This window comes from Oryctolagus cuniculus, chromosome 5 (assembly GCF_051225735.1).
Source record: "Oryctolagus cuniculus isolate XC-2025 breed Fujian yellow rabbit chromosome 5, ASM5122573v1, whole genome shotgun sequence".
In the NCBI taxonomy this organism is placed as follows: domain Eukaryota; kingdom Metazoa; phylum Chordata; class Mammalia; order Lagomorpha; family Leporidae; genus Oryctolagus; species Oryctolagus cuniculus.
The window spans coordinates 114698799-114717754 of NC_142871.1; positions in this window are offsets into that span (position 1 = coordinate 114698799).

Sequence of the window (18956 nt, forward strand, 5' to 3'; positions counted from 1 at the left end):
TTAAAACTTTTATTTATTTATTTGAGAGGTAGAGTTATAGACAATGAGAGGGAGAGACAGAGAGAGGTCTTCCATCTGCTGGTTCACTCCCCAGATGGCTGCAACTGCCAGAGCTGTGCCAATCCGAAGCCATGAGCCAGAAGCTTCTTCTGGTCTCCCACATGGGTGCAGGGGTCCAAGGATTTGAGCCATTTCCACTGCTTTCCCAGGCCATAGCAGAGAGATGGATTGGAAGAGGAGCAGCTGGGACTAGAACCAGTGCCCATATGGGATGCTGGCACCGCAGGTGGAGGATCAACCTACTGCGCCATAGCGCCGGTCCCCATCCTGTTTCTTTAACTGCCATTCCTTTCTACTATTTCTCTACAAAGCTGAAATTTTGATTTTCCTTTACCTTACTCTCTTTCTTGGAGAATTTATGAAATTTTACAACTCCAATTTTTAAAAGTTAAATTTAATACTGAGAATGAGGATACACCACACAACTGATATGAAATATAAATGTCCCAGAGATACATTTGTCAACAAAATTTAATTCATAGATTTTTTAAACTTTATTTAATGAATATAAATTTTCAAAGTACAGCATATGGATTACAATGGCTTCCCCTCCCCATAACTTCCCTCCCACCTGCAAAGATTTTGTTTTAAGAATATTATTCACTTATAGAAACTACTTCTGGCCGGGGAAAATAGGGAGGAATTTTGAACATTTTTCTAGATTGTCATACAAATTCCATTGATTTAACTCATTTGAGCAATGATTGTTTTCAGCTTCCCCTAGAGCAGAGCAAGCCTCAATAGGATGTAATGAGAGACTTTGTTTTAGCTTCAAAACTCATTGGACATGACAATTCTGCCTTTTAATTTTATGAATTATTCTATAGATGAAATTATTGTAACAAATTCTTAATTTTTTTTTAAAAAATATTTCTTTGAAAATCAGAGTTAGAGAAAGAAAAACAGAGGCAGAGAGAGAGAGATCATCCTCTGGTTCACTCCCCAAATGTCTACAATGATCAGGGCTGGGCCAAAACAAAGGCAGGAGCCAGAAGTTTCATCCGGGTCTCCCAGATGGGTGCAGGTGCCCAAGGACTTGGGCCATCCCTCATTGCTTTTCCAGGTGCATTTGCAGGGATCTGGTTCAGAAATGGAGCAGCTGGGACTCGAACTGGTGCCCATATGGGAAGCCAATGCTGCAGGCAGTGGTCTTACCTGCTGCACTGCAGTGTTTGCCTCAATTATTATTATTATTTTTACTCTATTACCCTAGCAACTTACCTTTTCTCACAACTCTCTTCTAATTATTTAATTTGTTGACCTGTTAGCAAAATCTAGATTGTTCACAATGACCATTAAAATTTTCCAATGCAACAGTCACTGTTAGAATTTTTTTGTGGCTTATCATTTCAGTTGTCACCAAAACAGAGCTGTTTACAGTGATTAATACAAATATCCTTTCTATGCTGATAATTTCAAAAAAGTGTATTCTTAGTCAACTGAATTTCTTCTTTGTGCCAAAGCACTTGGTAACCAACATTTTACTCACTACTTCTAAGAGATAATTTGTTTTAGAGTCTACATGTGAGTGAGATCTTGTGATATTTGTATTTTTGTGTATTTCACCTAAGATAATGTCCTCCAAATTTAGGCTGTTATCTACTGGATGTTTTCTGTTGTATGTTTTATGTTAACTCACTCTCCTTATAGATACACACATGAATTTGTTTTCCCCAATTATCACTTGATTCAGGTTACATATTCATTTCTATGACATATATCCTCATTTTTAATTCACCCTTCATTTCAAAGTACTATTTGTGAATATCACTCATTTGATAATATATTCTCTTCTGAATCATGGCATTTCTTTGTTGATATTGAATATTTATCTATTGAAAATTGTTGTCCACAATGGTAAAACAAAATAATTTTATTCACAAAAGTGCTTTGATAAATTTCAAGCATTGCAAAAAAATTTTACATAATTTTGGATGTACTTAATTTTTTAGATATTTTCATACATCTATGTCATGTTTATTCAGCTAGAGCATTAATTGTCTAAAGACAGAAGCATGAACCTAAAATTTCTAGCTTATTGCAAAACATACACTATCATAATATTTGTTGATTGCAAATAATCCAACATGAGCAGTTAATTAAGAGAAGTAAGGAAAATTTTATTTTTAAGAAACACTTATTAAAGTAGTAAATATGCTATTGACTTTCAATTTGAAATATATATAAAATGTGTGTACAAGTTAATACAGATTTTGAATGTACCTATACTCCTCAGAATTCAGATTATTTGGAGCATTTTATGGGAAGGACTTCTTTCTTCATTTCTAGTAATTAATAATTAACAGCTATATTTATTTTAGTTAAATGCAATATAGAATCACATTATAAGTGATAAATTCAAAATAGCTGTTTGCATAAGTTGATTGCTACTATAATTCTTAAGAAGGCAAATAGTTACTTAATAAAATATTCTATATGCCAGAATAGCAAAGTATTCCTACATATTTAATAAGAACATTTTTAAAAGAATAAATAAATTACTATTTTTAGTAAATTAGAAAAAGCTTTGTTAAGGAAAGTGACAGAATTTAGATTTCAGGATATATTTGGATATTTCAAAATTCATGTCTCAGGAAAATAAACCAAAACCATGTTTTTAAACCTATGTATCATTTATTTACTCTTGAGATCTCAGTGGGCTCTCAGGAATTAGTAGTGAGGCATAAGCAAATAACATTTTAAAAACAATTAATTCTCTCTCTTCTATATTAGCTCCTGTGTTCAAGACATACTAATTACATGTGAACAATTCACTGATCTAGAAATTATGTCTCCACATTATGGGGGAAATAGCTAATTAATTTACTACTACACCAACATAGAAGTCTGATAATATTAAAGTTATACATGAATAAAGTTTAATTGTCAGAGGTCCCTTGCTCCAAAGGAAGATAGAATAACTGACCTGTATGCAACGCAAAGAGTAAAGAATTGAGTAGAAATTGCAATCCTGAGTGACAGGGTTCCACTCTTATTTACTCGTCTATATCCTTAACTAACACTTTCTCTACTTCGGAGAAAGATAATATGTTGAATCATGTAGAAAGAAACTGACAAATCAGCCCTTGAATGGCACTTTATAGCCTGGAAACTGCTTTGAGATTTGTGATCTCATCTGAGTCACTGTGAACATCTGGCATCTCTCTGGTCCATATAAAACTGAGGTAATTGTGCCTTTAAGAGGCAAGTTAATTTTTCCAAGGCCTACAGGCAGTAGGTTAAAATGTTAACATTGATAAATATAGTGACTGTAAATCCTATGCAATCTCTAAGATAGCCAGGCCCTTCCTAGGGTTAGTGGCTCCACATGCAGCAGGGATCACTCATCTCTACCCAGCCAGGCAATTTGTTTCTAGTACTCATTCCTTGCTGTGACTTCTCAGCAATTTGCATATTTTAACCAACCAGATTCTAAAATAAATCTTTACTAATGGTTCCTTACCATTCTTCTTCACTTGAATATTTGTAATTCAGTATCTTTTAATTGCTTTGATTCAATCTTGTTTAATTGTAATTAGGTTCATATTAATAGAAACAATTATCTTGAGGATAGTGTCAACCTTTCTCCTTTATCTTTTAAAAAGTTATTATTTATTTGAAAGGCAGAATAATAGACAGAAAGGAGATACAAAGAGAGATAGATATTCCATCCACTTGTTCACTCCCCAAACAGTCACAAAGGCAAGGGCTGCGCAAGGCCAAAGCCAGGAGCCAGCAGTTTCTTCCTGGCCTCTCACTTAGGTGTAGGGGCCCAGGTACTTGGCCTTATTCCACTGCTTTCCCAGGGGCATTAGCAGAGGGCTGGATCAGAAGCAAAACAGCCTGAACTTGAACTAGCACCCATATTGGAAGGCAGCATTGCAGGCCAAGACTTTAACCACTGTGCCACAGTGCCAGCCTCTCAAACTTTCTTTTTTTTTTGCACAGCTGACAGCATTGACCAGTTATAGAAAATGTCTTTGGTATGCAAAGCTACTATCCTCATTTGGTATCCCTGCCTAATTTTAATTACACAGGTTTTGACACCAACTTTTAATTTATGATCTTAGAATACTAATGTAGTAGCCATGGATGATTTGTGCAATATGAAATATCCAGGCATTTTGGAACAATTGTCTAGTATAATTCAGCATTTTTAATCTGTAATTACCAATAAGTTTTTTGAGTCCTATATTTAATCAATTTCAATGGTATTTTATTCTTTGTTTCCAAATAAGAGATATGAGGTTTATCCCTTTCCCCCAGAAACCTTTTATTTAAGGTATACAAGCTTCACGCATTTCATAAATACAACTTTAGGAACATAGTGATTTTTCCCACCCTACCCACTCTCCACCCTTACACCCACCCTTCTTCCTCCCCCCTCTCCTTTTCTTATTCTTATCTTTTACTAAGATCTATTTCAATGTTATTTTTATTCTGTTGATTTTGCTCTTGCCTTGTGTTTCTTTAACATCATAGCTTTTTTAAAATATATTGGCGCTACATCTTATTTAATCTGCTTACTTGAGACAGTTTTTATATCAAATGAACTCATCTCACATTTTTAAATGGCCTTCGAATAACTGCAGTCAGATATTCTGAATACTAACACTTTTCTGCTGGAAAACTTCTATGTGGATGCTTAATGAAACTCTAAATAAATAGCACCTTAAATTTTAGATGTGTCATTAAACGATTAAGTGCATATATCCATAAGAAGTTTTTTGAAAATAAATTTGATTCAGAATACCTTATGGATCTTTCACTCTGCAAGACTTCATCGCTGTTTTTAATTATTGCCTTATGAGCTGGTCTAAACATATTTCAATACTTGGAAACATGATACCATATCAGAGCTATCAAGCTCTCCCCAGAGCCCTGTGGCCTCATTAAGATGTCATGTAGTCCATCTTTTCAATTTCCAGCTTGGAAAGCTAAGCGATGGAAATATATTTGTCTTTTTATTTTATTCTTATTTTGCCAAACATTAAAGATCCATATCTACTATTTGTTAGAAAGTGTATTGTGTGTTAGAAATGAAGTCAAATGGAAAGTGTTAAAATTACATTATTGGGTAGGGGCTGGCACTGTGACATAGCTGGTAAAGCCTCCGCCTACAGTACTGGCATCCCATAAGTGCACCGATTGGAGTCCTGGCTGCTCTACTTCCATCCTGGCTCTCTGCTATGGCCAGGAAAAGCAGTGGAAGATGGCCCAAGTGCTTGGGCACCTACATCCATGTGGAAGACTCAGAAGAAGCTCCTGGCTCCTGGCTTCGGATCAGCTCAGCTCCAACCTTTGCAGCCATTTGGGCAGTAAACCAGTGATGGAAGACCTCTCTCTCTCTCTGCCTCTTGTTCTCTCTTTGTATAACTCTGACTTTCAAATAAATAAATAAATCTTTTAAAAATAACATATTATTGGGGGCCAGTGCTGTGAAAGCATCCCATATGGGCACCATTTCGAGTCCCAGCTGATGCTCCACTTCTGATCCAGCTCTATTCTATGACCTGGGAAAGCGGTAGAAGATGAGCAAGTGCTTGGGTCTCTGCACCTGCCTGGAAGACCCAGAGAAAGCTCGTGGCTCTTGGCTTCAGATCAGCACAACTCCAACCACTGCAGCCGGCTGGGGAGTGAACCAGCAATAGAAGACTCCTCTCTCTCTCTCTCTCTGCCTCTCTCCTCTCTCTGTGAAGCTCTTTCAAGTAAATAAATAAATCTTTAAAAATTTGCATTATTAATTGTTCAACAAGAAGTAACTCCACAGGCCTCTATTGAATGTTGCAATTTTATTTTATTTTATTTATTTATTTCATTAATTGTTGTTATTTTGATTGTATATATTTATGGGCTATAGTGGGATAATTTAACACTCATATACAATGTGTAATATCATATCCTTCAAAATTTTTCTTTAAGTTTTTGTTAACAAGTATTAACTGTACTTAGTTATGGGATATTGTATGGTGTTTAAATGCAGCTAGACTGACAAAGAAGTTAGGGCATGACCAGAGACATGGGAGAGACAAAAGTCCTAAGAAGGGCAGATGTCCTAATCTACTTAACTCTAACCCATTCCAGTTCCCCACAGGCATTGGCATGTTTGGGCAGTCCTCCAAATCTCTGTTCCCCATAGATGTTGACATGTCTGGGTAGGTGTCCTAATCTTGACTTTCTGTAACCCCCTGCTAAATTTCCCCATAAGTGTGCTCTCAAGTTCCTCATGGCTAGTCCTGAGTCCACAGGCTGCAACTAAGCCCATCAGTGCTGTAACTGTCAATGCATGATGCTGATGAACCTATGAATATTGTAAGGAACTTGAATCAGAGGTCTAGTCTTGAGAAGTGATTCCACTGGGCCTGTCAGTGTTAATCAACTACTTCTGCTGTTCCTCCACCCAGCCTCTGGTTGTTGTTTGAACTAAGAGAATTTCTCCAATTTAGCTTTTTGTAACAATACAATGTGTACAGATTTAGTTGCAGTAATTAATATTTTCTTCTCTTTATCATTATTTTATTTGGAAACCCTGAGTTTTTCACCTCTATTTATTCATAAATATATACTAAGTTATTGTGATCACCCCACTGTGCCATGCAACAGAAATTATTCTGCCTGTTCAATCATTACTAGGTCTTTGATTTACCATCATCTCTGGAAGACCAAAGTAGCAAGATACAAAAATATAGATGGATTAGTTAGTACCATGTTAGAGGAATAAACACACTCAGAAATACTTAGAAAAGCCAGGTATGAAGTAGAAACTAAGTTTCATTTTATATTGGGAGAAAAGAGGCTACATAAACTGTAGACTTAGATTTTGCTTCAGTTGATAAATAATGAAATGATCACATTGTTTAAGAGTGAGGAAGCTTGGGGCCCCAGGACACCTGACTATGTAAAACAGGTGTTAATGGATCTAAAGGGAGACATATACTCGAATACAATAGTAATGGAGATTCTAACACAACACTTTCATCAATGGACAGATCAAGTGGACAGCAAATCAACAAAGAAACAACACAGATTATCTACACTATGGACCAAATGGACATAACTGAACATTTCATCCCACAGAAGAACACACATTCTTTTCATCAGTGCATGGAAATTTCTCCAGGATAGATCACATGCTAGATCATAAAACAAGCCTCAACGAATTCAAAAACATTTAAATCATACCATGTGTCTTTGCTCTCCACAATTTAATGTAGGTGGAAATTAAAAACTTCAAAAAATATCTAGAAAATATGCAAATACATGGAGACTGAACAACATGATTCTGAATGAACAGTGGGTCATAGAAGAAATCGAAAAGGAAATAAAAAATTCTTAAAAATCAATGAAGATTACAATACAACATATCTCAACTTATGGGATACAACAAATGCAGTGTTAAGAGACAAGTTTGTAGCAATTAGTGACTATATCACGAAATTGGAAAGGCATAAAATGAATGACCTGTCAATGCATCTCATGAACATAGAAAAACAACAAACCAAAATCAAAATTAGTAGGAGAGAATAGTTAATAAAAATTAGAAAAGAAACGGTAAAAATTGAATGGAAAAAAGTGCAAAAGATCAGTGAAATGAAGAACATGAAGAGCAGGGTTTATTTTGGAAAAATAACTAAAATTGATATGCCAATAACCCAACTATCCAAAAAAGAGGGAAAAGATCCAAATCAATAAAATCAAAGATGAAAAATGAAATGTAACCATGGGTATCACAGAAATAAAAAATAATCGTCAAGAATTGCTACAAAACAGCTATATGCCAATAAATTGGAAAATCTAGAGAGAAATAGCTGGACTCCTAGACAAATATGATCTACCAAAATTGAGCCATGAAGGCCTAGAAAACCTAAATAGATCAATCTCATAAAGAAAAGCCCACAACCAGATAAATTCACTGCTGAATTCTATTAGAAATAATTCCAATTCTTCTCAAGCCATTCAAAATAATTGCAAGGGAAGGAATTCTTCAAACTCTATCTATGAGTCCAGTATCACCCTAATCTCAAAACCAGAAAAAAATATAATTGACAAAAAGAACTATTGACTAATATCCCAGATGAACATAGACATAAAGTCCTCAACAAAATATTAGGTAATCAAATTCAACAACACATCAGGAAGAAAATTCAACTGGACCAAATGGGATTTATCCCTGGTATGCAGGACTGGTTCAACATATGTGAATCAATAAAGGTGATACATCACATTAACAAACTGAAGAATAAAAATAAGGGAATTTTGTAAAAGATATAAAATTAGCACACAAAAATCAACAGCCTTTGTATAAGTAGACAATGCCATGGATGAAAAAGAACTTGTAAGATCAGTCCCATTAACAATAGTTAAAAAAATTTTTAAATATCTTGGAAGAAATTTAACCAAGGAGGTGGAAATGTTCTACAATGAAAAAAACATTAAATAAAGAAATAAAAGACATAAAAAATAGAAATCTTTCATGTTTGTAGACTAGAAGGATAAATACCAACAAAATGTCCATATTACAGATTTAATATTATTCCAATGAAAATACCAATTATACTCTTCTCATAATGTAAAATACCATACTGAAATTTATGTGGAAACAAAAGAGATCATGAATAGCTAAAGCAAACTAATACAACAAAAACATAGCTGGAGGCATCAGAACACAAAATCTGTTATGAAAGACTATATAATGATTAAGGGATCAATTAAACAGGAAGATGTAACTATTATAAACTTATATGTACCTAATTACAGGACACAGGATTATTTAAAAGATATATTAAGGAACTTAAAGGGAGACTTAGACTCCAATACAATAGTATTGGGAGACATCAATACTCCACTTTCAGCAACAGACAGATCAACCAGACAGAAGATTAAAAAGGAAACGGCAGATTTAATCGACACTATTGTCCAAAAGGATCTAACAAATATCTACAGAACTTTTCATCCTACACTTAAAGAATACACATTCTTCTCAGCAGAACATGGAACCTACTCTAGGATTGACCACATACTAGGCCATAAGGCAAGTCTCAGAAAATTCAAAAGAATTGAAGTCATACCATGCAGCTTCTCAGACCATAGGTGAATGAAGCTGGAAATTAGAAACTCAGGAAACCCTAGAGCATATGCAAACACATAGAGATTGAACAACATGCTCCTGAATGAACAGTGGGTCAAAGAAGAAATCAAAAGAGAAATCATTATAGAAGATCAGCAAAATGAAGAGATGGTTTTTTGAAAAAAATAAACAAAATTGACACCCCATTGGCCCAACTAACTAAAAAAAGACCCAAATCAATAAAATCAGAGATGAAAAAGGGAATGTAACAACAAACACCACAGAAATAAAAAGTCATCAGAAATTATGACAAAGAATTGTATGCCAGCAAAAGGGAAATCTATCAGAAATGGATAGATTCCTGGACACATGCAACCTATTTAAATTGCACCATGAAGACATAGAAAACCTAAACAGACCATTACTGAGTCAGAAATTGAATCAGTAATAAAGGCCCTCCCAACAAAGAAAAGCCCAGGTCTGGATGGATTCACTACTGAATTCTACCAGACAATTAAAGAAGAACTATCTCCAATTCTTCTCAAACTATTCAGAACAATTGATAAAGAGGGAATCCTCCCAAATTCTTTCAATGAAGCCAGCATCACCTTAATTCGTAAGCCGGAAAAAGATGCAGCATTGAAAGAAAATTATAGACCAATACCTCTGATGAACATAGATGCAAAAATCCTCAATAAAATTCTGGCCAATAGAATGCAACAACACATCAGAAAGATCATCCACTCAGACCAAGTGGGATTTATCCCTGGTATTCAGGGATGGTTCAACATTTGCAAATCAATCAATGTGATACACTACATTAATAGACTGCAGAAGAAAAACCATATGATTATCTCAATAGATGCAGAGAAAGCATTGGATAAAATACAACACCCTTTCATGATGAAAACTCTAAGCAAATTGGGTATAGAAAGAACATTCCTCAACACAATCAAAGCAATTTATGAATGGGGAAAATTTGGAAGCATTTCCACTGAGATCTGGTACCAGACAGGGATGCCCACTCTCACCACTGCTATTCAACATAGTACTAGAAGTTTTAACCAAGACATTAGGCAAGAAAAAAATAAAGAGATACGAATTGGGAGGGAAGACATCAAACTATCCCTCTTTTCAGATGATATAATTCTTTATTTAGGGGATCCAAAGAACTCTACTAAGAGACTATTGGAACTCATAGAAGAGTTTGGGAAAGTAGCAGGATATAAAATCAATGCACAAAAATCAACAGCCTTTGTATACACAGGCAATGCCATGGTTGAGAAAGAACTGCTAAGATCAGTCCCATTCACAATAGCTACAAAAACAATCAAATACCTTGGAATAAACTTAACCAAGAAGTCAAAATTCTCTAGGATGAGAATTACAAAATCTTAAAGAAAGAAATAGAAGAGGATACCAAAAAATGGGAAAACCTTCCATGCTCATGGATTGGATGAATCAATACCATCAAAATGTCCATTCTCCCAAAAGCAATTTATAGATCAATGCAATACCAATCAAAATACCAAAGACATTCTTCTCAGTTCTGGAAAAATTGATGCTGAAATTCATATGGAGACACAGGAGACCTCGAATAGCTAAAGCAATCTTGTACAACAAAAACAAAGCCGGAGGCATCACAATACCAGATTTCAGGACATACTACAGGGCAGTTATAATCAAAACCGCATGGTACTGATACAGAAACAGATGAACAGACCAATAGAACAGAATAGAAACACCAGAAATCAATCTAAACATCTACAGCCAACTTATATTTGATCAAAGATCTAAAAACTATTCTTGGAGCAAGGACAGTCTATTCAAAAAATGGTGTTGGGAAAATTGGATTTCCATGTGCAGAAGCATGAAAGAAAACCCCTACCTTATACCTTACACAAAAAATCCACTCAACATGGATTAAAGACCTAAATTTATGACCCAACACCACCAAATTATTAGATAATATTGGAGAAACCCTGCAAGTTTTGGTACAGGTAAAGACTTCTTGAAAAGACCCCTGAGGCACAGGCAGAGAAAGCCAAAACAACAACTGGGATTGCAACAAATTGAGAAGTTTCTGTACTGCAAAAGAAACAGTCAGGAAAGTGAAGAGGCAACTGACAAAATGGGAAAAAATATTTGCAAACTATGCAACTGATAAAAGATTAATAACCAGAATCTACAAAAGAGATCAAGAAACTCCACAACAACAAAACCAACAGAGAACTTCCACTTTGAATATGGCCTTGTCTAAATAAGATCAGAGTTGGTGAACTCAAGAGGCTTCCATGGCCTTGGCAGCTCATTACAAGAGCCTCGGTTGATTGCTGATGTCATAACTAAGAGTGTCAATTGTTAAATTAACAGCGAGTGTCACTGTGTACCTGCTCCCCATGTAAGACCTCTATCCTTAGTGTGTTGTACTATGAGAATTAATGGTGAAACTGCTACTCAAACAGTGCTCTATTCTTTGAGTGTCTTTGTGTGTGCAGTCTGTTGAAATCTTTACTTATTATATACTAAGTTGATCTTCTGTATATAAAGATAATTAAAAATGAATCTTTATGAAGAATGAGAAGGGAGAGGGAGTGGGAGATGGGATGGTTGTGGTGGGAGGGAGGTTATGGGGGGAAAACTGCTATAATTCAACAGTTGTACTTTGGAAATTGGTATTTATTAAATAAAAGTTAAAAAGAAAAAAAAACCTACCAGATTTCAAGACAAAATACAGGGCAGTTATAACCAAAACTCTCTCATCCTGGTACAAATGTAGAAATGTAGATGAATTGAAAACAGAATAGAAACCCCAGAAATCGATTCATATTCTACAACCAACTAATCTTTGACAAAGGAGGTAAAAGCAATCCCCAGAGCAAGGACAGTCTCTTCAACAAATGTTGCTTGAAAAATTGGATTTCTGTGTGTAGAAGTATGAAACAAAACCCCTACCTTACACCTTATACAAAAATCAACTAAAAATGGATCAAGAATATAAATCTATAATGTGATACTAAAAGATAACAGCAGGGAATCTGTGCATATCTTTGATACAGGCAAAGACTTTTTGGAAAGGACCTCACAAGCATACACAACCAAAGTAAATTAGACTAGTAGGAGTGCATTAAGCTAAGAAGCTTCTGCACTACGAAGGAAACACTGAGCAAAGTGAAGAGGCAACTGACAGAACTGGAAAATATTTGCAACTATGCAAATGATAAAGGAGTTTATGGATTTCAGAGGTAAAATTCTCAGAAGATAACCATACTTTGTATTAAGTTGCAGCCAAATGTCTACATTTGGTTAGTCCTCTTCTTCTTCTTCTTCTTCTTCTTATTATTATTATTATTATTACTAGAAGCGGAGAGGTTTCTTATCTACTCTCACACCTCACATGCCCAGAATAACAAGGGCTGGGGCAGAACTAGAGCCAGGAGCCAGAAGCACAATCTAGGTCTCCCACATAGGTGGAAAGAACCCAATTACTTGAACCATCACTGTTATCTTCTAGGATCTGGACCAGTAGGTAGCTAGCATCAGTAGCCAGAGCTCAGATTCGAACCCAGGCATTATGATGTTGGATGCAGTTGTCTAAACTTCTAGGCCAAATGCCAGCTTTCCTATACTTCTTGTATATAATCTAAATCTATTTTGTGTTTCTGTTTTAATACCACAGACTTGCGAATTTATAAATTTTATATATTTGTTTCTCATGGTTATGGAGTCTTGTGAGTCCAATATTATATTACCAACATCTGTTGAGAACATTCCTTCTTGTGGTATCATCCAATTGTTGAACGCATAAAGTCAAGGGAAGGTGATAGTGACAAAGACAGAGCCAAACTCATTTTATAGCGAATCAGTTCTTACAATAATGAACACACTGTCATGATGGAACACAAATTAGTGACCTAATCACTTCTTAGGGCTCCTACCTCTCAACACCTGCATTGGTGACTAGGATTACTGTACTTGAAATTTTGGCAATGCATTTAAATCATGGAATATGAAATAGCTTCTGTTATTGTTACCCCTCCTAACTTTGTATTTAGTTTTTATAAAGAAGTTTAGGAATTTAATTATTTTAGTATATTCTATTTTAATTGAAACTAAGCATTTATTTATCCATTGAGATCCATATTATAGCATTTTTAAATTTTTATTTAAGTATGTAAGTTTCATGTATTCCATAAATACAGATTTAGGAAAATATTGACAATCCCCTTCTACCCTCCCACCTGCCCACTCTCCAACCTTTCCTCCTCCTCCCTCTCACATTCCCTCTCTTAATTTTTACAAATATCTACTCTATGTTTACATAATGATTGTATAGTTAACCCTACACCAAGTAAAAGATTTCAACAAAGAGTATGAGGAGAGAAAAAAAAAAAAAAAAACACTGTTCCTCTTCAGAAGGGACAAAGACTGTAAACACTCATCAAATCTTAAAGTGTCTATTTCACTCTATTATACTTTAGGTACTCTATTAGTTACCTCAGATCAGGGAAAACATATGACATCTGTCTTTTTGGTGCTGGCTTATTTAATTAAGGATGATGGTTTCCAGTTGCATCCAACCTGTTGCAAAAAAACAATTTCAATTTTTTTTTTTACAACTGAGTAGTAGTCCATAGTGGGTATATATACTGTACTTTTTGTATCCAGTCAACAGCTGATGGACATCTAGGTTGATTCCATATCTTAGCTATTGTGAATCATGCTGCAATGAACTTGGGAGCACAGATCACTAGTTCATATGCTAATTTCTTTTGTTTTGGTTAAATTCCCAGGAGTGGGATAACTAGGTCATATGGTAGGTCTATATTCAGATTTGTGAGGTATCTCCACACTATCTTCCACAGTGGCTACACCACATTACATTCCCACCAATAGTGGACCAGGGTACATCTTTCCCCATATGCTGGCCAGCATTTGTTATTTATTGATTTTGTCATTAGAGCCATTCTAACTGGAGTGAGGTGAAACCTCACCATGGTTTTGATTTGCATTTCCCTAATGACCAGTGATCCTGAGCATTTCTCAAGTGTCTGTTGGCGATTTGGATTTCCTCTTTTGAAAAATGCCTGTTCAAATCCTTTGCCCACTCCTTCACTGGATTGTTTGTTTTGTCGTTGTTGAATTTCTTGAGCTCTTTATAGATTCTGGATATTAACCCTTTATCAGTTGTGCAGTTGGCAAATATTTTCTCCAATTCCGTTGGTTGCCTCTTTTCTTTTTCTTTCTTTTCTTTTTTTTTTTTGACAAGCAGAGTGGGCAGTGAGAGAGAGAGAGAGACAGAGAGAAAGGTCTTCCTTTTTCCATTGATTCACCCCCCCCCCCAACAATGGCTGCTGCAGCTGGCGCACTGCGGTGATCTGAAGCCAGGAGCCAGGTGCTTCTCCTGGTCTCCCATGCAGGTGCAGGGCCCAAGGACCTGGGCCATCCTCCACTGCACTCCCAGGCCATAGCAGAGAGCTGGACAGGAAGAGGAACGACCGGGACAGAATCCGGCGCCCCAACCGGGACTAGAACCCGGTGTTCCAGCACCACAGGCGGAGGATTAGCCTATTGAGCCGCCATGCCGGCCCAATGCCTCTTTTCTTTGCTATACTTTTGCAATGCAGAAATTTCTCAGCTTTATATAATCTTATTTGCCAATTTTGGATTGATTGCCTATGATTCTTGGGTCCTTTCCAAGAAGTCTTTGCCTATGCCAATGTCTTTCAGCGTCTCCACAACATTCTCTAGGAATTTGATAGTATCATGTCATAGATTTAGGTCTTTGACCTATTTGTGGTAAATTTTTATGTAAAGTGTAAGGTATGGGTCTGGTTTTATACTTCTGCACATGGAGATCTAGTTTCCCTAGCACCATTTGTTAAAGAGACTGTCCTTTCTCCAGGGATTGCTTTTAGTTCCTCTGTCAAAGATAAGTTGATTGTAGATAAATGGATTGATTTCTGTAGTTTCTATTCTGTCCTATTAGTCTACAAGTCTGTTTTTTGTGCCAGTACCAGGCTGTTTTGATTTTAACTGTCAGGTGATATATCTCAACATCAGGTATTGTGATACTTCCAGCTTTGTGTTTATTATATAAGATTGCTTTATCTATTCAGGGTCTCTCATGCTTCCATATGAATTTTAGCATCATTTTTTATAGACCTGTAAAAAATGTTGTTGGTACTTTGATTGAGATCACATTGAATCTGTAAATTGCTTTTGGTAGTATGGACATTTTGAAGATGTTGATTCTTCCTATCCATGAACATGGAAGATTTTTTTTTATGTCTTCTATTTATTTCTTCTATTTATTTACTACAAAGAGCTGTATGCAATCAAATTGGTAAATTAAAAAAATGGATAGATTCATAGACACATCCAATCTATCAAAATTGAGTCATGAAGACATAGAAAACCTAAACCGAAAAATAACCAAGACAGAAATTCAATCAGTAATAGAGAACCTTAAAAAAAAAAAAAAAAAAACAAACCACCAGGAATGGATGCTTTCATTGCTGAACTCTAACAAGAAATAACTCCAATTCTTCTCAAGCTATCCAAAACAATTGAAATGGAGGAAATCCTCCCAAACTCCTTCTGTGAATCTTGCATCACCTTAATTTCTAAGCCAGAAAAAGATACAAAAAAGATAACTGTAGACCAATATTCTTGATGAATATAGATGCGAAAGTCTTCAAGAAAATATAAGATAATGGAATGCAACAACATATCAGAAAGATCATTCAGTAGGACCAAGTGGGATTTACCCCTCGTATGAATGGTGGTTCAACATTCACAAATCAGTAACTATGATAAATCACATTAACAGACTGATGAAGAAAAACCATATGGTTATCTCAATAGATGCAGAGAAAGCACTTGATAAAATATAACATCCTTTCATAATGAAAACTTCAATCAAATTGGTATAGAAGAAACATTCCTCAACACAATCAGGGAATTTATGACAAATCCACAGCCAGCATCCTATTGAATGGGGAAAAGCTGGGAGTATTTCCCCTAAGATTCAGAATGCCTACTCTCCCAGGCAGAGCTGGGCCAGAAGGCGAGGGGTTCTGGCTCAGAGACAGCCGTGCTGTGCTCTCTCATGGCCAGTGGCCACCGGGCCCTGCTGATGACATTCCCCTGCCAAAGCCCTTCATGGGGAAAGTGTGGCATTTGAGCCGTGACTGGGCTCGTGGTGATGGCTCAAAGTTAAGGATGCCTACTCTCACCATTGTTATTTAATATAGTCCTGGAAGTTTAAGCCAAAGCCATTAGGCAGGAAAAAGAAATCAAAGGAATACAAATTGGAAAAGAGGAAGTCAACTATCCTTATTCACAGATGACATGATTCTATATACAGGGACTCCAAAAGACCCCCCAGAGAGATTATTGGAATCATAAAAGAGTTTGTAAAAGTGGTAGGAGATAAAATCAACATGATCTCTGTGAGTGAGAACCCAGTGGAAAGAAGGGACCATCAAAGATGAGGTACATTTCTCTGAAGGGAGGAAGAAACTCCACTTCGATTATGGCCCTGTCTGAGTAATGTCAGAGTTTGTGGACTCAAAAGGCTTCCATAGCCTTGGCAGCTCATAACAAGAGCCTTGGGTGATCACTGAAATCATAAATAAGAGTGTCAATTGTTAAATCACCAACAGGAATCACTATGCACTTGCTCCCCATGTAGGATCTCTGTCCTTAATGTGTTGTACTATGAGAATTAATGGTAAAATAGTCCTCAGACAGTACTTTCTACATTGTGTGTCTTTGTGGGTGCAGTCTGTTGAAATCTTTACTTAGTATATTGTTGATCCTCTGTATATAAGGATAATTCAAAATGAATTTCAATGAAGAATGGGATGGGAGAGGAAGTAGGATGTGGGATAGGAGTTGGAGTGGTTGGGCAAGTACCGGTGGAAGAACCACTATAATCCAAAAGCTGTATCTATAAAATTTATATTTATTAAATAAAGACTTTCTTTTTTTGACAGGCAGAGTTAGACATTGAGAGAGAGAGACAGAGAGAAAGGTCTTCATTTTCCATTGGTTCACCTCCCAAATGGCCACTACAGCCTGAACGCTGCACCAATCCGAAGCCAGGGGCCAGGTGCTTCCTCCTGGTCTCCCATGTGGGTGCAGGGCCATCCTCCTTGAGCCATCCTCCACTGCCTTCCCTGGCCACAGCAGAGAGCTGGACTGGAAGAGGAGCAACCGGGACAGAATCTGGCGTCCCAACTGGGACTAGAACCCGGGGTGCCGGCGCTGCAGGTGGAAGATTAGCCTAGTGAGCCACGGCATCAGCTGAAATAAAAACTTCCTAAAAAATAAAATCAATACAGAAAAATTCAATAGCCTATGTATACACAGACAATATCATAACAGGAAAAGAACTCTTAAGATCAGTTGCATTCACAGGAGCTCCAAAAATAATTAAATGCATTGAAATAAATTTAACCAATGTCATCAAATATATGTACGATGAAAGTTACAGCAATTAAATTACATTATTTATCTTTTTGTTACAGTTAAAGCATCATAATTTGTAATTCAGAATAAGTGATTAGCTGATTCATTTTAAAATAACAAGTATGTTATTAAAATATTTGCAGAAATTGGGAAACTTTGAGACTTTTTCAGTTTAGACCTTCTATTTTCTATCAATTTTTTCCAATCACTGAATATTTGGCTGACAAATAATGGAGCATAATATGAGGCTGATATCCAAATTTACTCCCTTTTACTTGTGAATACTTCCTTCAATAAAGTCTACGTTTTTTAAAACTTTTATTTAGTAAATATAATTTTTCAAAGTACAGTTTATGGATTACAATGGCTTTCCCCCCCATAACTTCCCTCCCACCCACACCCCTCCCATCTCCCGCTCCCTCTCCCATTCCATTCACATCAAGATTCGTTTTCAATTATCTTTATATACAGAAGATCGATTTAGTATATATTAAGTTAAGATTTCATCAGTTTGCACCCACACAGAACATAAAGTGTAAAATACTGTTTGAGTACTAGTTATAGCATTAATTCACATTGGACAACACATTAGTCTACTTTTATCATAGAAATATTTTCTTGTAAAATATGAGATACTTATATACAGATGACATGCTCACTATGATGCCTTGGACATTGTCTAAAAAAGAATTTATTTTGTGCAGTGATAGTTTAAAGCTACACATAGTACTTAATTGAAGATTATTTATTTTACTCTCAGAATACTAGTTCAATACAGTGCACTTTACATTATTCCTCATTATGTGACACAGCATATTAAAGTTATGTGCAAAGTTTGATTTTTTGAGCAGTCACATGATTCACAGATATTTACATGCATTCACATTAAACTTATCAGCCCCAACTGAAAGTACTTTTAATTTAAGAGAAAATGAAATGATTTAGATGACATATTGAGAAACTTAAACTCTTAAAAGACAGCCAGGAATGTTAGGCAGCCCTGATACCCACATGCTATGGGGGATGTTTAAACAAACTTGTTGCAGGTCAGCCTAAAGAAGAAAAGAACTGCAAGTTACATGATTGCTATTTTTAAGTATTCTCACAAATGATGATTTGTTCTGAGCTCTCCCAGAACCAGAAGAAAAGAGAACATGGACAATGAATGACATTTCAATTCAATATATGGAAGAACTTTCTGGCACTCCAGAGTTATCTTCCTGACATACTCTCTCCTACAAAATGTCCAGTTGTACATTGAATAAATCAACAGCATGTGTAACACTGATAGAAACTCAGTGAGAGGGACTTAAGATTGATAAAATGTTTCATTTACAATCCTTCCTGATCTATT